The 20564-nt window shown below is 39.2% G+C and overlaps 1 pseudogene; it reads right to left on the bottom strand.

The window, feature by feature from the left end:
• Nucleotides 1–5237: 5237 nt before the first annotated feature.
• Nucleotides 5238–6308, bottom strand: LOC149227841 (phosphoenolpyruvate carboxylase kinase 1 pseudogene; annotated as a pseudogene).
• Nucleotides 6309–20564: the final 14256 nt, after the last annotated feature.

The following is a 20564-nucleotide window of genomic DNA, read 5'->3' as shown; positions in this document are numbered from 1 at the left end:
AACAAGACTTCTCTTCCTCCATAGTTAAATAACTGCAATGGTAGACTTATACTGCCCCATACATATGGCCATTAAAGAATTTGTTATCAGCGCAACCAAAAAAAACCCCTAATTTGCTTAAACTGTAAATATACTCAAATTAGCCAATTGTGAGCAGCATCAACATGGAAACAAAAAGGACTGTGTATACAGGATATCCATATTGCAAAACATATACATCAGGTTCAGGAAAATAGAAAAAACACCAAAATTAATAAGCAGGAGTAACAAATTCCAGAGACGAACGGGACTTCTCTTCCTCCATAGTTAAATAACTGCAATGGTAGCCCATACATATGGCCATTAAAGAATTTGTTATTTTCAGCGCAACCAAAAAAAACCCCAAATTTGCTTAAACTATAAATATACTCAAATCAGTCAATTGAGAGCAGCGTCAGCATGGAAACAAAAAGGACTGTGTATACAGGATATCCATATTGCAAAACATATACATCAGGTTCAGGAAAATAGCAAAAAGCACCAAAATTAATAACCAGGAGTAACAAATTCCAAAAACGAACAGGACTTCTCTTCCTCCATAGTTAAATAACTGCAATGGTAGACTTATACTGCCCCATACATATGGCCATTAAAGAATTTGTTATTTTCAGCGCAACCAAACAAACCCCAAATTTGCTTAAACTGTAAATATACTCAAATTAGTCAATTGAGAGCAGCGACAGAGGGTTTCGAGGCTTCATTTCAAATACAAAGAGTGAAGTTCCTGACAGAAGCTTTCACAGACGAGGAGAAGATAAGTTATGCAAGTCAATTGAGAGCAGCGACAGAGGGTTTCGAGGGTTCATTTGGGGTCATTGCTGCGATGTTCGAGTTTCCCTTTGTCTTTCTGCTCGGGGGTCGAGGGCACGGGACGGCCGAGGAGCACGAGACGGCCTTGGATAGCACCGAAAACAGCAAAAATAACAGCGAGGGCACGGGACAGCCGAGGATAGCACGGGACAGCCTAGGATAGCACCGAAAACAGCGAAAATAATAGCGAGGGCACCAGACGGCCGAGGATAGCATGGGACGGCCTAGGATAACAGCGAAAACAACGAAATTTCAGATAAACCCTAAACCTTCAACAACAAACAGCATCAAAATATCCCATAAACCCTAAACCCTCGGAAAAAAATCCTCCAAAAAATGCCATAAAATGCCATAAAAGTTTACAAAATATCCAAAAATAGAGATGCTTGTGTTGAAAAACACAGAGAATGCTGGTAGGATTAAAATCCTACCGGATACATGGTCGCCGACCTCCCCCACCTTCCCCGGAGCTCGCCAGACCTTCTCCACACCTGCAACGACCTTCTGCACACCTGCAACGAGAAGAAAAATATATATTAGGGAACAGAAAACCACAAAAACACCACCACAAAACAACAAATTAACAGCAAAACACCATTTGACCTCGAGCTCAGTAAAACAGCGACCGACTCCTCCCCAAACAACAAAATCGTCGAATAAGACCAGCAACAGAGAAATGCTAAACAACTGGCATTCCAGAACGACCAAGAACTCCAGGCGGAAAAGCACAAGAAAAGCAGAAGCGTTGTGCCAACCACAAACCCTGAAACTCCAGCAAACATTCGCACCAGCACCTGCATACCAGGCGAAGCGCGCAGGTCCACAAACCCTGTCAACCGAACAAACGCCTCAAACAGCACACGAATAAACGACGAAGCACGCAGGTTCCGGGGCCGTCCCGTGCCATCTTCGGCGGGGGGCTTCGCCCAACAACCGGCCCCGAGCAGAAAGACAAAGGGAAACTCATACATCGCAGCAATGACCCCAAACGAACCTGTGAAATGGCGCGAACACAAAGTTTTATGGGTTGATACGGTAGCCAACACATGGAGCTCCACGGTGGACAGGTGTCGTACCAGCTCCATGTGCTTTTACGCGTGGTTTTCTGACGTGGCGGGGAGGGCGCACATGTAATGGCGACCCTCCCCTATAATGTTAATCTATTTAATATGAAATTTGGGCACATCAAAGTTATTATTATTTATAATGGATGAAGAAAATGAAAACCATTAATATTTAGAGTAGATTTCATATTGCCATAATAATATAAAATCTTATTTTTGTGATGTTTAAATAAAAAGAGTAAATTGTTATTATATATTAAAATAATGTTTTTTTTTAATAAAGAATGAATATATTAGAGTAGAAAAACTTCAAAAGGATTTATGATAATATACTCACATGTAACCACAAAACCTCGAGTTGTTATGATCAAGATATTCATGATCATGTTAATTGTGCACCATATTGGTAATTTTTCTCACGTGGCATGCATGATATGCCACTACAACAATGTTCTTCAGGTTGTTTTGCAAATTAAATGAAGAGGAAGCAGTAGATGTTGAAGCTTTACTTTAACTAGGCCATAACTTTGTGGAAAAGTAATAGAAATTTTAGTAAGATTTTAAAAGATATTGACCAATATTTTTGGAAATTTAGATTATAGATTAAATTTCGATATTTTAAGTCTCAATTATTTTGATAATGTTGAATCCATTTCAAACCCTCTGAGCATTATAAAAAAGAAATTCACCTCATTCGCCATCTATGAAAAATTGTGGTGTCGGTACACAACTCCCTTGTTGAATTCATGATAAATTGTGGTGTCGGTACACAACTCCCTTGTTGAATTCATGATTCGGTGGTAGGCTGGGATGGAACTCTGAAAACCTAAATTGTGGTGTCGGTACACAACTCCCTTGTTGAATTCATGATTCGGTGGTAGGCTGGGATGGAACTCTGAAAACCGCAAGGTTCATTTCAATTTCATGAAACCTCCATAACTGATTCCATGTAATTGTATATTGGAATCAAAACTCCTCTTCATCCACAACCCACATTATACTATTTGCATGAAGAATCTACTAACCAAACTCCAGATTCATATGAAAATTCTTCCCACAGTCATTCGTTGCACACACCTCTTAGTCTTCGTCCTTTTTTTCTACCTTCGTCTAAATGGGGATCGTCAAACTATTTTTCCAGCTTCGTAACAAATGGTTGGTTTTTTTCACCATGCCCTAACGAATCGAATAGAATAGAAGTTCAGTGAAGCGTTTCAGATAAGATTTGCTTAACCCAAACTTCCGAGCCATCGGACAACTGATTTCATGTGCCATTTCCAGAAGATTACCTGAGACTGCAACTACAGTTTGCTTAGTGGAGAAATTTGCAATAGGCACAATTGTCTCTGGTTCGGAATGTTGTCTGGCATTGCCCTGCATGCAGCCCACTGGCACGAAGCTTCGCACCACTCATGCATGTCAATACAATTAACTTGTATTCCTTCAGTTCATTCGGAGGAGGGCCTCCCTGTTTTAATCGGTTCAGAAAAGATAAGACGCAGTTCAAACGTCCATCGAATCAAAGTTACATACGGAGAGAAGAGAAGAGTACTAACCTCCCAATGGCATACAAAGAATATGCTTACGCACAAAACCTTCCAATCTGCCATTCTTTTCCCCTGAAAACACAAGGTTTTATTTATTGAAATCGCCAAGGATTCTCACCTGCAATCAGGAATCGAATCCTTTCACAGAAAAGATAATTTGTCTTTCTTAATGGAACGAAAATCTTTAAATTGCAAATTTTTCGTAAGAGCTGAAAGCTCATCGCGTGAAAAGACTGGAAGCCAGAATGCCATGCTAGCTATTTTTTTTAGTTATTTATGGAAGGTTTAATACCTATTACATTCTTTGAACCTCAGGTAAAAGGGAATGATAATGTCAACCATCTCAGGTAAAAGGGAATGATAATGTCAACTATTTTATTTTAATTAAAGGTCTCAAATTAATTTTTTTAATTGTTAATGTTCTCATATTTTATGAATATTTTTAGAAATTAAATCTCTAACGTATACTTATTTATAGGTGTAATTTTTCACATAAATAAAATAAAATTGAGAATCTCAATTTTAAAATAGAAATATGCATAATACTTATGGGATTACTTGTAAATGGATTCCAAACACTTATGGGATTATTTGCAAATGGATTTTAAACATTAAAATTTCAGAGATTAGAGTTGGTGATGGGACTTGTTTTCATATTGCTTATATCCTCCTACACTGGGGTGTATGAGTGATGCCTCCAAAAATTTGAACACAAATGGAACTACATAATTCCTCAATAAAAAATTACCTAATTACAAAATTTAACATTCACATAAATTGCATTGTGACTACCATTGTGATGCATCAATGATATTTTTTTTGAAAAAATATATATATATTCATTCATGAGTTATATTTACATCTTTTTCCTATCAGAATATCCCAGATAACAGCAGTATGTAGTATATCCTTAATACAGTAATGTCCCAATCCAGTCCGGTGTGCATACCTGTCTAAATATAGTAGAGCACAGGTATTTACCATATCATATTTGACAATATGTGGTTCTATATTGGGCCTGTTCATTGTTCTCAGTCATATTATATTAGAGAAATGTAAAGACATCGTTTAGCTATAAAACCATCGTTTAGCTCTACAGCTAATGATCAAGGTATATATTTGAACATTGGTGACGAGTATCCAGCACGATGTTGTGTTCAAGAGTCTCTTAGTCTAATTTTATGTAGACACTATTTAATTTAGGTCTCATCTTTCGGTTTTGCGTCATTTTCAATTTTTTTAGGGGTAAGAATTTTGCTTTTTTGGGATGAACAAAAACATTTCTGACTCATAAAATTGGAAATTTAACCACGAGTACGAAAGAAAAAAAGAAAAAACACAAAATTTCTTTCTGTATTGTCGTTGACATATTTGCAATCTTAGTATATCAAGCACTATGCACCCGTGATTTCACCGATTATCCAGGGACCCGCTCCAACGGTACCCCATTTCCTCACCGCACATAGCAACAATTCCCGTTTTTCAATCTCAACGGAACTCCACTTTCAATTCCACCCAGGGTTTCTATATCAGACGTTGCGTTCTACATACAAAAAACCCTTACAGACGATTTGGATCATTAACCCAATCCAAAAGACCAAATGGGTTCTTCATCATCGTACTAATTTTAACAGCAACGTGACCATGCCCGTTGTAAGGACTCAGATGGAAAACACACCCATAGGGGATATGGCAAGCATCAAACCTCAGTCTCTCCAACAGGCTTTACAACGCGACATCTCATCGTTTGCTGGAAGCCACTCAGTATTTCAGACTTCTACAGTCCGGTACTGCGCAGGGCATGAGTGGTGACCCATGTATGATCTGCAGCAAAACAAATATCTATCATCAATATTCCATGGATCTTACAGAACCCAACAGGCGCAAGCTGCAATATTCACTACTAATGGTAGAAAAGAGGGAATACCTAGCACTTGGTCTGCGCTGAGTCTCTTGGTGACGTCTCTGGATAGCATCCGGCGTATCAAGTCCTTGGCAGACTGAGATATTGACAGCCATCGATCAGCTGGGAAACGAAGGCGCCGATACAGGACTGCCTCAAATATATCCTGTGGTGTTTCTCCCGGAAAAGGGACAACTCCACTCAGCATTATGTACAGGATCACCCCTGCGCTCCACACATCAACTTTCTCACCGTAATCCTTCCCTCCCAACACCTCCGGCGCTACGTAATACGGAGTACCCACAATTCCTTGCATTGATCCTTGCCCTGCATTCATTAATGTGAGAATTTCAACCGTGGGGTTCATCGATCCATACCCAACAATTTCATGGGCTTGTATGACAAGGAAAGGAGCAAAAACATAATAAACATACCTGGAGAGAAAAAGGAGGCCTGTCCAAAGTCTGCGAGCTTGATTTGATCGAGGAAATTTGAATTATCAACCAAGAGAATGTTGTCAGGCTTTATATCTCTGTGGGCGATTCCCATGGAGTGGCAGTAACTGATGGCCTCCATGAGCTTTTGCAGGATGGTGGCGGCCTCCTCTTCGGAAAATGGTACTGTATTATTCCTGCTAACGATTCGGTCGAATAGATCTCCCCCTGAGCACATCTCCATTACCAGATGCAGATGCTCATCATCCTCATAAACGTCATGAAGTGAAACTACAGTGGGGTGCCCTGAGAGATACTGCATGATCTTGATTTCGTTGTTGAGGCATTCTCTGTCCATGGAATCCTGCAGATCTGCTTTTGTTATGGTCTTGCAGGCGACCTGTTGACCACTTCGCTTGTTGAGGCATTTCCTGATCACCCCGAACCTGCCTCTGCCTATCATCTTCTCATGCATTTGCAATCGGTAGTTTTGAAGGAAAGCTTCCGTCATGTTGACTGGCGTTGTTTGTGTGTTCCTGGTTTGCTTGTCTACCAATACAACAAGATGGATGGATAGCTAGAGAGAGGCGGCTAAATCTGTCCGGTTTATTAAAAAAGCAACACGATGTGGAAGCGAGTTATGCGTTACAGGGTTTCAGGATTGTTTGCAAGAATATTCGTCTTATACCAGGCTGCAGGGCAGAGCAAATTGATGTAAGGCGGTAGATTCCAAATTTATTGGCGGAAGAGTTGGGATTTTGGGACGTGGTACTTGCTCGTGGGAGGAAATAGGGCAGTACATCGTGTATATATAGTATGTATATTATTATAAAATGTTTGGAAACAAAGGATGGAATATATTTTAATGCTAACAAACATATAGAGGGAGAGAGCGCATGAATGTATATATATGATTAAATTATTATAGAATGTTTAGTATTTATATTTGGAAATAAAATAAAACTAGTAGTTAGGAAAAAACTTAGAAAATATATTTGTAGGATAATTAAAAGGATAAGCAAAAAGTGGTTTTTTTTAAAGCAATCTAAATATAGAAAAATTATATATTTGATTGAGTTGAAATTAGATAAAAATAATTTTATTTTAATGAAATTGTTATTAAATTACATTAAAAAAAACCATTAAAAATTAAAAATTAACTTTATTTTTTTACTTTTAACCACTGATATTTATAATTCTATTAAACCATAAATACTAAAAGCAGTATGTACTCACCTTAGATTGAAATAGATACATTATCTCACAGTGAGCATCCACTACCTCTGCGTATTAATGAGGAGGTAAACTAGTGAATATACTTTGCCTCTACTTTTAACACAAAAATACCTATTTACTTTTAGCACAAAGATACCTATTTTGAGCAGAGATACAATATTTTATCTCATTATCGCACGTGGTGGGAATTGTTCCTTAACGTATCCCAAGTCCAAACAAGACTTAGAAATGGCAAACCTGTACGAAATGGACTTGGAAAATAGGCCATCAGCGCCACTTTGGGCTTTTCTGCCTGCCGGTATCACGGTCCACCCATAACGTAAGTGTGTACCTTAAAAAAATTGTATCGCCGGATTGGACGAAAAAGTCAAAAACGTATAATGTTTGGCGCTGGCAATTTATTGGAATTATTTAGTGTTTTGCAAAAGTATTGTTTTCAGGGCAGCGCGACGGCGAGTTATGTGGATATAGCATTTGAACTTATAATGTTGACCACACTAAAGACTCAGAGAGGCACGATAACACGGTCAAGGTTTTGAGCTATAACGTTGACCACTGTAACAATGGCATTACTTCAAAATTATGATTTTAATAAAATTATTTAAAATGAATTTTTCATATGTTAAAATATTTAATTCCCTTTACTTTAAAATTCCAAATTTTAAACGTGTTCATAATGATATATCATTACGTGAATTTTTGTTAAAAATATATTTTAAAGGATGCCACGCATTTTTCATGTATCCTTCCGTACGACCATACCTGTTTTGAGTAGGGATACAATATTTTATTACATTGTCACACATGGCGGGAATTGTGCCGTAAGATATCCCAGTTTCAAGACGTAGAAATGGCAGACATATGCGAAATGGACCTTAAACAGAGCGGTAGTCTAATGAGCGTAGTTTTTTATGGCCAGAAGAACATGAAATTCTGGTATGATTTTAATATAATTTAGTTAAATGTTTTTGTAAATCCAAGTTAAACATAAAACACTTTAGAAACCAGAGCTACTTTGGCCTTTTCTGTGGGTGCTACAAATCAACAATGGCATCAATGTCAAACCATAATACACGTTGGTGTTTGGAGTTTCAAAAGAAATTTGATAACCTTGTCATTTTATTTTTTAAGTAGATTTCTAAGTGTTAATTTTTTTGGTTGACAAGCAAATATTGTTGTATAATAATATTTCAAATATATCTTATTTGTCATATGGAAATTTGATGACCTTGTCATTTTTTCATTAGGAAAAAAAACCTTGTTTTGAATTATATTTAAACCGTACATATATATGATGACACAAACAACATCATAGTTTTCATAGGATACCTATTATCTAGCTAATCAAGAAATTGAATTATATTATAACAGTACATATATATGATGACACAAACAAAATAGTAGTTCTGATAAATTATCTAGCTGATCAGGAAATTAAATATATACTCCATACATCAGCATCTGCCATTTTCTAGATCAAGGAACTAAACATATACTCCTTACAATAGCATCTGCCATTTTCTAGATATTTCTCTGATCCTCAGGATAAAACAGAGAATGAGAGAAAACAATGATACACATATTTTCTAGAACTTGTTCCATATATAGCAATCTATATAGCGATCTATCATTTGTCTTTTTTATACAAGGCCATTTACAAAACATCTACAAAAAGGTAATACAAAAAATTGTTTCAAAGTACTTATCTGTGCTCATGTATTGCTCCATCGACAAGCACTATAGAGCTCTATCATGGTGTGTCAACGCTTCCTGCTTCTATCATTGTTGTCCCCATTTTTATCTGGATGTGCATACCTTCTTTTGGGGCCATTAGTCCATTTTTTGACATTTCATCTGCGTTCTTGTTGTAAGCTTTACTGATTTGTTGTATGGAAGATTGCTGAAGAGTGTTCCATAGGCTTTGAATGCGGTTCAACCAACCTTGTAGGGAGTTTTGTTGGATATTATTCTTCCACAAAATGTGATCTACAATACATCTGGAATCTCCATAGATTTGTATTTGTGGGATATCCAAAAATTTGGTAATCCATAGTAGTCCCCACAAGGTTTGTTACTAATGTCATATTGCTTCTTTCGACATTCATTTGCATAATGACCATCCTTCTTACAATAATGACATTGGACTTGAGATTTATCATACCTCTGACCTTGTGCTTGAATTTGGCTTGGGCCTTGACTTGGATTTTGATTGCTGCCTCTTCCACTTGAGCTTGAAGGGATGCTTCTTCCACCTCTATGTGGGCTTCTTCCTCTTCCTATAGCATATGATCTTCCTCTACCTTGACCAAATGAAACTTGTGTCTTGAAGGCATGCTCCAATGAGGAGTTGGTTGCTCTATTTAGTCTATGTTCATGAGAAATCAGCGATGCATGAAGCTCATCCACTGAGAACTATGAGAGATCCTTTGTCTCTTCTATGGCCACAACAATGGCATCAAACCTTACTGGAAAACTTCTCAATGCTTTCTCAACTATTCTTCTTTCTTCAAGTGTCTCACCATGAGACCTGATTTGAGTAACCAACCCAATTACATGTGTAAAATACAAGTCTACATTCTCAAACTCTTTCATACAAAGTGTTTCAAAGTCTCTTCTCAACATTTGCAGCTTAGCTGTCTTGACTTTTTCCATGCCTTGGTAGGCTGTCGGAGGGTGTCCCATGCTTGCTTTGAATTCATTGTTGCTGCAACCCTTGGGAAAACACTTTCTTGAACTGCTTGAAAAATGTAGAAGAGGGCTTTTGTATCCATCTTCCTGTTATCCATCAACAAATATTTTTTTGCCTGAGACAGGGCATTATATGCTGTTGCATCTGCTAGTTCTTGAAAACCATTCTCCACCAAATCCCAAATGTCTTGAGAAGAAAACAGGGCCTTCATTGTAATAGCCCAATATTCATATTTTTTTCCATTAAACTGAGGTATCTGAAGATTAGTCAAGCTTGTGCTTGATGTTTGCCATTTATAAGTGAAAAAAAAATTCCTACCTGCTGGTAAATATGCTTAAAAAACAATTTTCCCTCAAAACAATTTTAACTGCTAGTAAAAACACTTGTTTTTTCACTAAGAGAGTTTAACCTGCTCTAATACCATGTTAGAAAGAGGGATTTACGCGAAGGCAGAGGAGACGAGTCTTGCTAAGAATTTAGTTGTGGCTCTGATACCATGTTAGAAAGAGGGATTTACGCGGAGGCAGAGGAGAGGATTCTTGCTAAGAATTTAGTTGCGGAAAGGATTTCATGCAACTAAACAAAGGCTTAATAAAACACAGAATTCACTCACGAAAAAACAAAGTAAAGTTTGGAGCAACACAATAAAACTTAGGATTAAATTCTAATTCATGAAAATACATTCATATGAGACTGCATCTCATTCACTAGGTAAAAACAAAGGTTTATGGCGATTTACACTTCACTAGGGATCACGGAGTAACACACATTAAAACACAGTAACTGTTGTTTTCACGCACCCACCAAAAAACTGCTCCACGATTTTATCCTCACTACCTCACAGGCTCTCGTTGTCTCTCTTTCTCATATAAAATTACTTTTACATCCATATTTATCTCAACATACAAGTTTAACATGTAATACATGTCAGAGAAAATAATTAATACTTAGGTGTTGTGGAGTGTCGGCAATAATCGCACAGGTGTTGTGGAGTGTGGGCAATAGTCGCGCGGTAAATGATTGCCCATATTTATTTACCAAACTTCATTAAATGCCTTAAATTCTTAGATTTGTTACGGAATGGTCTGCGCACTACTTCTATTCTGACTTCAGTCCTTCCATCTTCAAACAAAAGATGCAACCTGCAAAAACACTTCTGACAAGTATGGTTGTTGTCAGGGTGTTTAACGCAGTGGTTGAGATTAATATTTCCAACATTGGAATGGCAATGGCTCTTTTTGGTCATCGCCAGGACTTTTGTATGACACTCTTGAATCAGCGGACAACCTCTTTGTGACAAAGACTCATGCATGCCCTGTTCGACCTCTCCCAGATATTGCGGGTTACCATTGGTTCTCAGTGTGTGTGCAGGCAGGAGACAACGAGCTCGAGAGGGGTCAGAGGATCAAGTGGAGTTGCTTGTTTGGTTTGTGACTCAGTCCAAAACATGGTATTTGTGGTAGTCGAAGACGAGTTTGCCAGGTTTATGTGGATTGAGATTAGCGTTAGAGTCTCTCGTCCAAGGGCCATCTACATTGTAGTCTGTTACTTCCCCCCAGCGCCTTCACTATTTTCCATCCATAATGGATCAAATGGGGACCCTTTATAGACTTGTACACTGGCATCACCTAATACTCTATTTTTGGGGAAGTCATCCTCCTAGGTGACTTCAATGCTCGTACTAGATATCTCCAGATCCCTCTCCACGATCGATCAGAGGATTTGTTTTGTACGTAGGGGATAGATCCAGATTCAGTTGGGCTTCACCAAATGTCAAATGATACTTTGGGACCCACAACAGTGTATGATAAGCATGTATTGCAGTTAGTGGAATCACAAGAGTTGTTAATTCTAAATGGTCTTCCCTATTTCCCAGACTCTCGCTTTTTCACGTGTTGGCCATATGGCGGGGGTGCGAGTGTAGTTGATTATGTCCTTGCTAGCTAGAACTTGCTCCCTTCTTTTCGCCATCTCTCGGTCTCCCCCATCCCCCTCGTTGATCATGAACTTATTTTCTTCTCTCTCCAGTTTCACCCTCCCCTTCCACCCCATCCTTCCCCTCGAGGCCCACTGCAAACCACCTTTCAATTTAACGAAGGTGACCCTGACATCTTCTCCTCTATCCTACGGTGGATGCTCCCATCAGAGACCTAGTTCGCCTAACTTGATTCTGCTTCCACTAAATACACCCGTCTTTCATCTACCATTTTGGAGGCAACACTCAAATCCTTCCCTCACTCCACTCATTCCACTTCCACCTCCCGAAAAGTTGGACCTTGCCCCATGAACAAATGGTACGATGACGAATGCAAGACTCTACATCGAGAACTTCGATATGCTTTCACCAACTCTCAACCCTTCTACCCTAACCTCCAAGTTTCTTACTGTCATCTACTTCATCGCAAGAAACGACCCTTTGTCTCTCATAGAAGATGGGAACTTTCTACTCTCCTTGCCCACTCCCCTAAACAATTGTGGCATACCATCCTTCCCCGATGCTCCCCTCTTCCATCTAACCTCAACCCTACATCCATGTTCATTGACACTTACAACCTTTATGATATTCTGGGGCAGGGCTAAATTCATGTTAGCTCCCCACCCCCTTCCTGTTACCTATTCTCAGACAAAGATATTAGAGAGGCTATTTGGGTGATGAGTAGCAGCAAAGCAGCTGATGAGGAAGGCTACCAAGCAGAGTTCTTTAAACACGGTTTTCATGCTTTGGTTAGTTATTTGGTTGATCTCTTCAACCATGTAGTCCGTGAAGGTTTTCTACTGGCATGGTCACACCACGTCATCCATATGATCCACAAATCAAGCCCTAACTCAAATCCCAATAACTACAGAATGATCATGGTGGGCCACATGTTCTCGAAGTTGTATGTTACTGTTCTACATAGGAAGCTCTCCATTGACCTTGAGTAGAGACAAATCAGAGCTAGGGTAGAGGCATGTTTTCGACCATCTCATTAGACCATTGACCACATCTTCACCCTTTGTGCCATGATTGAGGAGGCACGACATTGCTCTTCGAAAGTCTACATTTGTTTCGTAGATTTTTGGACAGCTTTTGACTCTGTTCCGAGGGAAGCCTTACTCTAGAGACTCAGGGATATTGGCATCTTGACGACCCTATTGACAGCTATTACTCGCCTATATGAGTCTCTCCTTGGTTGTCTTCGCATGGCTCATGGGATGTCTGATTTCATCCGAAGCACTATTAGTGTCAAACAAGGTTTTCCATTGTCCCTACCCTGTTTGGGATATATATGGATGAGTTGGAGGCTTTTCTACATGATAATATCTAGGAAATTGATGGTTGCCTTCTTCACCAGGTCATGATATCTATTCTACTCTTTGCTGCCAGTGTGGTCCTCCTCTCCTCATCTCCAGAAGGATTACAAAGGCAACTGGATGCCTTAGCTCTGTTTTGCAATCTTCGACAGTTGACAGTCAACCTGGGTAAAATCAAGGTTATGATCTTCAATGGAGTGAAGAAAACTTCTAACCTTCACTTCCTATTCAGAGGGGAGGAAGTTGAGATCACTAGCACGTATACGTACTTGGGGGTGCAATTCCCAGGCCCCCGCTTCAATTTACGACTAGCGCTTCAACCTCGGATCAATAAAGGATATGGATCCTTAGACCTTCTCGAGAGGCAATGCTTTCGACATCACTTCCAAGACATCTGTCCCAGATGAGCCTCATGGACACCTTGATCCATCCCACTGTTCTATATGGCTCAGAGATTTGGGGATTGTCTTTACTTGAGTCGGATTGGGCTTGCAGATTTTGGAGCTCAGCCCTTTTGGCTAGAGACAATCTTCAGTTTGGTCTCATTCTTGCATCGTGTCCGGGGATTTGCAAACTCGATAAAGAGTAGGGACCATTACCTTTACTTGGTATATTTCTCTTCTAAGACTATTTCTCATTCTACTCCCTCAGGCTCGGCTAGTTCTTGGTTTACAGGAGTTTCAGATCTCTTAGATTCAGTGGGCATTCAATTGGATCATCTCCCTCCTTTCCAATATTCCTTGGATGCTCCTGGTCACCTTCTTCCTATTAGACAAGATTTAAACAATATCATCAGGGAGGACATCTACAGGTAGTTCATCTAGGTCACTTGGGTCAATCCACTGGGAGGGTTGCACCCAAAGATGGCCTTCTATGCTGAGCACTTCTTGGAGTTGAAAGGCGGGCTCATTATTCAACCCCATTGTACATTTCACCATTGGATGCATGCTTTTCACATTCCTTTAGGACAGTTCAAAGTAGGTTCTCATCGACTTCGAGTAGAGATGGATCACCATATTGATAGACCAGACAGAATCTGCCAGGTATGTCATTTACATGAAGTAGAGACCGAGGTGCACTTCATTTTTGGATGCCCTACCTACTACGAGATCAGAGGAAGGTTCCATTGCTTGTTCATAGTCTCTCAGACCCTCACAAACTTTTTCAGATATCCCAATCAGAGATGTTTGGCCCTATATATGTAAGAGGCTCTCATGTTCCAAGCGCATATTCTTCAGCCTCCCATCAGACTTGACCCCACACAGAGGATCACAACATTTTTTAGGGTACTACCTTCAGACAGGGGCACAAAGAGAATGATTGATATCGTTTCATATCCAAATTCTAGACTAGTGAGGATTTGTGGGACCTCACCCCACCACATGAGACCTCAACAATGAAACCATCTCAGATCCATCCCTGGGAGACTGACTAGGTCCTCTAGACGTTAACAGTGCACAGACTCCCCCAAACAATGAGTTAGTGGACAATCCACACCTCCCACTGCCCCTTCATCAGGCCAACAAACTTTGTGGAATTTTTTTCAGTGTTCTTCAACTAACCTCGGATGTTAGGAGAGACGGGTCTGATCCTAAAACCCATTAGCCCCTAGATCGTCTCCACCATGGCATTCCATACATTGTATATTTTATGTTCCTGCATTGTACCTTTTATATTCACGCATTGTATTTTTTTATAGGAGACCGTTTGGTTCTCCCACACTTTATGGACATCATTGTACTTAATAGTCCCTTTGACCTATTTTGTGGTCACTAGTTGGACATAAATATAATTATCTTATCTTATCTTATCTAGTTCATAAAAGCTTCATCGCAGATTACTGGAAGATTCTTTTCCTTTCTTTCCTAAGTTGTTTACTGTTTGATTCATCGATAATAATATTATCCTATCATTTCACAGGTTGGTGTTGGCATAATCTTGGGCCTAAAGTTTGGAGGATACAAACAACCATCCAAAGGCTTCTTAGTGTTGTTGGTAACAACCATCTGTTTATTTATGGTTGCATTTGGGTGGTCATGGGGTCCCCTTCGATGGACCCTGTCAAGCGAAATTTTCCCACTAGAAACATGCTCCCCTACATAGGCCATAAGTGTCTCTGTGAGCCTTTTTTTCATATTAGCCACTGGACATGCCTTTATATATCTTTTATGTACTTTTGAGTACATGATTTTCCTATTCTTTGCAGGTTGGACCTTTATCATGAATTACTTCTTCTTGCCAAAAACTAAGGGTGCACCTCTTAAAGAAATTATTCTTTAATGGAGAAAGCATTGGTTTTGGAAGACAATGGTTCCATGCATTAATGAGGGGGTGAAGTAACCAGATTTCCTTATGCATTTCATGTGTCATTTCCAAAAGATTGCCTGAAAGGACCACTACAATTCGCTTAGTGGCGTAATTTGTGCTAGAAAAAAATTTGTGGGGGCAAAGGAGAGGAGTCTGCTTATAAAAATCAAATCATCTACATATAAGATGACAATAACAAGTAAGCATCTATCCTGATGTACCATGCACGCAATGCTTGCTTCAGCCCATAAAGAGCTTTCCTCAACCAATACACTTTGTCTTCTTTTCCTTTAACCTCACAACCAGGTGGTTGCGCAACATATACTTCCTCTTTTAGCACTCCATTCAAAAACGTTGATTTTACATCCATTTGATACACTTTACATTTCTGTTGCGTGACAATCACCACAATTGTACGCACTGTCTCCATCCTTGCGACTGGCGCGAACGTCTCTGCATAATCTCTTCCATTCTGTTGCTTGTATCCTTTGACAACTAGCCTTGCTTTGTGCCTTTCAATCTTTCCGTTGACATTTCTCTTGATCTTATAAACCCACTTTACTCCCATGACTTCGTTTCCTTGTGGAAGGTTCACTAAAACCCATGTGTCATTCTTTTCTATTGCTTCTATTTCTTCCTCCATTGCCGCAACCCATTTTCTTCTTTGATTGCATCTTCAAAATGGATTGGGTCATCTACATGACAAAATAATGCAAATAAGGAATTGAGACCAACACTGCTATCAACTTCATCTTGCTCATAAATTTCATTTAAATTTCTGAATTTTGGTCTTCTTGTGCTTGTTGAAGATGGGCTTGACATGTCACTTGGTGGTGTGCATTGCAGCATGTTTGGAGAAGCACTTTCTTGACTGCGCGACGTTGTCCTATTATTTGTTGATGGTATTGTTTGTTGCCTGCTTTGTTGTGCTTGAATAGGAGTAGAGGGAGTCATTGTTGAGGAATTGCTTGCTGGTGTCAATTCCTCTTATCCTCATGTGGTATACATGCTTTGACATTGAATTTCTTCTCTAAACTTCCATCCCATGCTTCCTCTTATATGAACTGCACATCTCTGCTAATTGTGACCTTCTTGGTTAATGGATTTTAGAGTTTGTATGCCTTGGATTCATCACTATATCCAACAAATATACATTTCTCCCCCTTGTTGTCCAGCTTCTTCCTCAACTCATCCAGGACGTGCATACGCCACACATCCAAATACTCTCATGTGAGTGACACTATGCTTTCTTCCACTCCATCCCTCTTTAGGAACTATGTTCTGGATGCTTTTGGTTGGACATCTATTCAAGATATATGTTGCACAAGCGACAGCTTCAACCCAATAATCATTTGGAAAATGATTTTCCTTCAACATACTCCTTGCCATTTCCATAATGGTCCTATTCTTCCTTTCCGCTACACCATTTTGCTGAGGTGTATACCTTGTTGCAAATTTCTTGTGAATTCCATGCTCCCTACAAAAACGAAGGAAATCATTTGAGATGTATTTGCCACCTCTGTCAATCCTAAGGACTTTGATGTAGTGTCCACTTTGCTTCTCAACAAGAGCTTTGTATTGGCGAAAGCGCTCAAACATTTCACTTTTATGTTTTAGGAGATAGACCCATGTCTTCCTTATGTAGTCATCTATGAAGGTCAATAAATAGTGGCTTCCACCAATTGATGGTGTCTGCATTGGTCCACATAAATCTGAGTGGACAATCTCCAAAGGTGCCTTTTCCCTTACTGACTTTCCTGCTGGAAATGTCTCTCTATGTTGTTTGCCCAAGATGCATCCTTCACATAGGCTGTCCGGTTTTTCTATGAGTGGAAATCCCTTCACCATGCCTTTCCTATGCAGCAAATTCAAACCTCCAAAGTTTAGATGTCCAAATCTCAAATGCCATAACCAATTTTCATCTTTAACCTCTACTTGATAGTTTACTTGTGTGACAACTGCATCTTTTCTTCCATCCTCTTGTGCGTTCATTAATAGTTGTGCTTGTGCATCTTCTTCTTTCAAATCTGATCTTATCTTTAGGGGAAACATTCTATTGTTTGTCATCTGAACCTTTACAATCAATTCTCTGCTTGGAGGCCTATCCAAAAGTGTGCACACATCATTTTTGAAAAATACATTATAGCCCTTTTGCATGAGTTGCGAAATGGTTATGAGGTTATGCTTTAAACCAAAGACAAAGTAAACATCTGAGACGTACTTTGTCTCCCCTTTCTTTGTTAGAGTATTAACTCTTCCTTTTCCCATGACAGAGACTTTGCTATGAGTCCCTAATGTCACTTCAGATTTCACACTTTCATCTAGATTGGAAAACATTTCTATGTTCCCTGACATGTGGTTGCTACACCCTAAATCTAGATACCATGTATCACTTTGTTTTTCTTGTGTTATATTACAAGCTAAAAGAACACGCTATCATGGTTCTGATTTTCTTTTGTGAAATTTGCACTTGGTTTGTTACTAATGTCATATTGCTTCTTTCTAAATTCATTTGTATAATGACCATACTTCTTAAAGTAATAACATTGGACTTGAGATTTATCATATCTCTGTCCTTGTGCTTGATTTTGGCTTGGGCTTTGACTTGGAATTTGATTGCTGCCCCTTCCACTTGAGCTTGAAGGGGTGCTTCTTCCACCCTTATGTGGGCTTCTTCCTCTTCCTCTAACATATGATCTTCCTCTGCCTCTACCTTGACCAAATGAAACTTGTGTCTTGAAGGCATGTTCCAATGAAGAGCTTGTTTTACTATTCATTCTATGTTCATGAGAAATCAATGATGCATAAAGCTCATCCACTGATAACTGTGAGAGATCCTTTGTCTCTTCTATGGCCACAACAATGGCATCAAACCTTGCTGGCAAACTTCTCAAAACTTTCTCAACTATTCTCCTTTCTTCAAGTGTGTCACCATGAGACCTGATTTGAGTAACCAACCCAATTACATGTGTAAAAAATGAATCCACATTATCAAACTCTTTCATACAAAGTTTTTCAAAGTCTCTTCTTAACATTTGCAGCTTTGATGTCTTGACTTTTCCATGCCTTAGTAAGTTGTCTGGAGGGTGTCCCATGCTTGCTTAGACTTTGTTGCTGCTGCAACCCTTGGAAAAATACTTTCACGAACTGCTTGAAAAATGTAGAAGAGGGCTTTTGCATCCTTGTTCCTGTTGTCTCTCAACAAATCCCTTTCTGCTTGAGACAAGGCACTATATGTTGTTGCATTTGCTGGTTCTTGAAAACCATTCTCCACCAAATCCCAAATGTCTTGAGAAGAAAACAGGGCTTTCATTGTAATAGCCCAATAATGATAATTTTTGCCATTAAACTGAGGTATCCGAGGATTAGTCAAGCTTGTGCTTAATGTTGCCATTTCTGAGTGAGAAAAAACTTTCTACCTGTTGGTAAATATGCTAAAAAACAATCTACCCTTAAAGCAACTTTAACCTTCTGCCCTTAAAATAACTTTAACTCAGAAGTTTCCGCATGGTAAGTTTTATGTTGCAGCAAGGATATCAAAACTACACAGTGGCTTAAATAGAAATAACTCACAAAAAACATAGTAGAAACAAAAAAAGTTGCGTAAATCTACTCATGAAGGTTTAAGACCACATCACAACATAACATACTTTGTACTATATTTCAAAACATAGGAAAATACATTAGTGTGATAAATGGAGGCTGCACTCCAAGTGAAAGCTCAAGAGACTATTTAGGCATTACCGGGGTTGCAGAGTAAATGTCTGTAAAACTTAGTAAAACTGGTTTTCACGCGGCCACCAATATTTCCTCCATGATTTTCTCCTCACTACCTTAGAGACTTTCACCATCTCTCGCTCTCTAACTTGCCCAACAATGCAAATGACTTTTACATTCATATTTATTTCAACATACAGATTTTACATTAATACATGATAGAGAAAATATTTAATACACAACATGGACGATTTTACATAATAAATGGTTTTTTTTGCAGGTGTTGTGAAGTGTGGGCAACAGTCGCCGAGTAAATGTTTACCCATACCTATTTACCAAACTTCATTAAAATCATTAACTTTTGTGATGTGTTACGGAATAGTCAGTGCTATACTTTTGCTCTGACTTCAATCAACTTGTCATTGTTTTTAAGACGGTGATTAAAATTATTATTTCCAACAATTTGCAATAGGCACAATTGTCTCTAGCTCAGAATCTTGTCTGGCTGAATCCAAGAATATGTGTAAATTCCCTCATGCAGTCCACTAGCATGAAGCCTCGCAACACTCATGCATGTCAATACAATTAGCTAATTCATTTAGATGAGAGCATCCTGATTTCAGTCGTTTCAGAAAAGTTAAAAAATATTTCGCTGGGAGAAATGCAGATGCGATTCAAATGTCCATCGAATCAAAGTTACATACAGAGAGAACACAAGAGCACTAACCTCCCATTGGTATATAAAGAATATGCCTACACACAAAACCTTCCAACCTGTCATTCTTTTCCCCTGAAAACATAGCATTTTATTTATTGAGATCAACATGGATTCTCATTTGCTATTCGGAATCGAATCGGTTCGCCTCCCGATAAACAAGGTACTTACCATGGACAAACCACATTATCCATTGGAGCTCTGAAAGGAAAATCAATATGAATCTTTGCACACATACTACCATGAATTAGTTACCAAGTTGATCTATATGAAAGGAAAATCAATATGAATCTTTGTACACATACTACCATGAATTAGTTACCAAGTTTATCCATATTGATACTGTAAGGACCTGCGGTCCGGTTGACTCCCTCCGTGCGAAGTGCGAGCAGCTAAGACCAAAATGTGCGAAGTTACATGTGAATAATGCGCATAGGTGGATGAGCGATGGAAAACTTATAGCGTGGGGATGAGTTACAACGCCCACGGGCCGACCTCACATGGATAGCGATTCGGGCGAAGGTTGGATGGACGACCTTAAGAATTGGCACGATGTGAGGGCATGGTTCATGCGGTGGACGAGCCGGCTGGGCAACTTGACTTGCCCAACCGCTCGTATAAGTAAACAAACATTGGAGCGTTTGGAGGATCACATTCAAACATCGAACAAGATCAATTCGATTAAGCATCGAAGATCATACGAACAAGCAAGGAGAAGTGCGAAGGTGTTAGGAGGCAGCAACAGGGGCAGTTCTATGCGCCCACTCTACGGGTAGTGCTACACGGTGAACGCACACAGACTTGGTTAT

Source organism: Pinus tabuliformis, chromosome J (assembly GCF_031772625.1).
Source record: "Pinus tabuliformis cultivar Carrire ecotype Pingquan chromosome J, CPIR1, whole genome shotgun sequence".
Lineage (NCBI taxonomy): Eukaryota > Viridiplantae > Streptophyta > Pinopsida > Pinales > Pinaceae > Pinus > Pinus tabuliformis.
The sequence above is the reverse complement of the archived record's forward strand: the minus strand, read 5'-3'. Positions and strand labels throughout refer to the sequence as shown.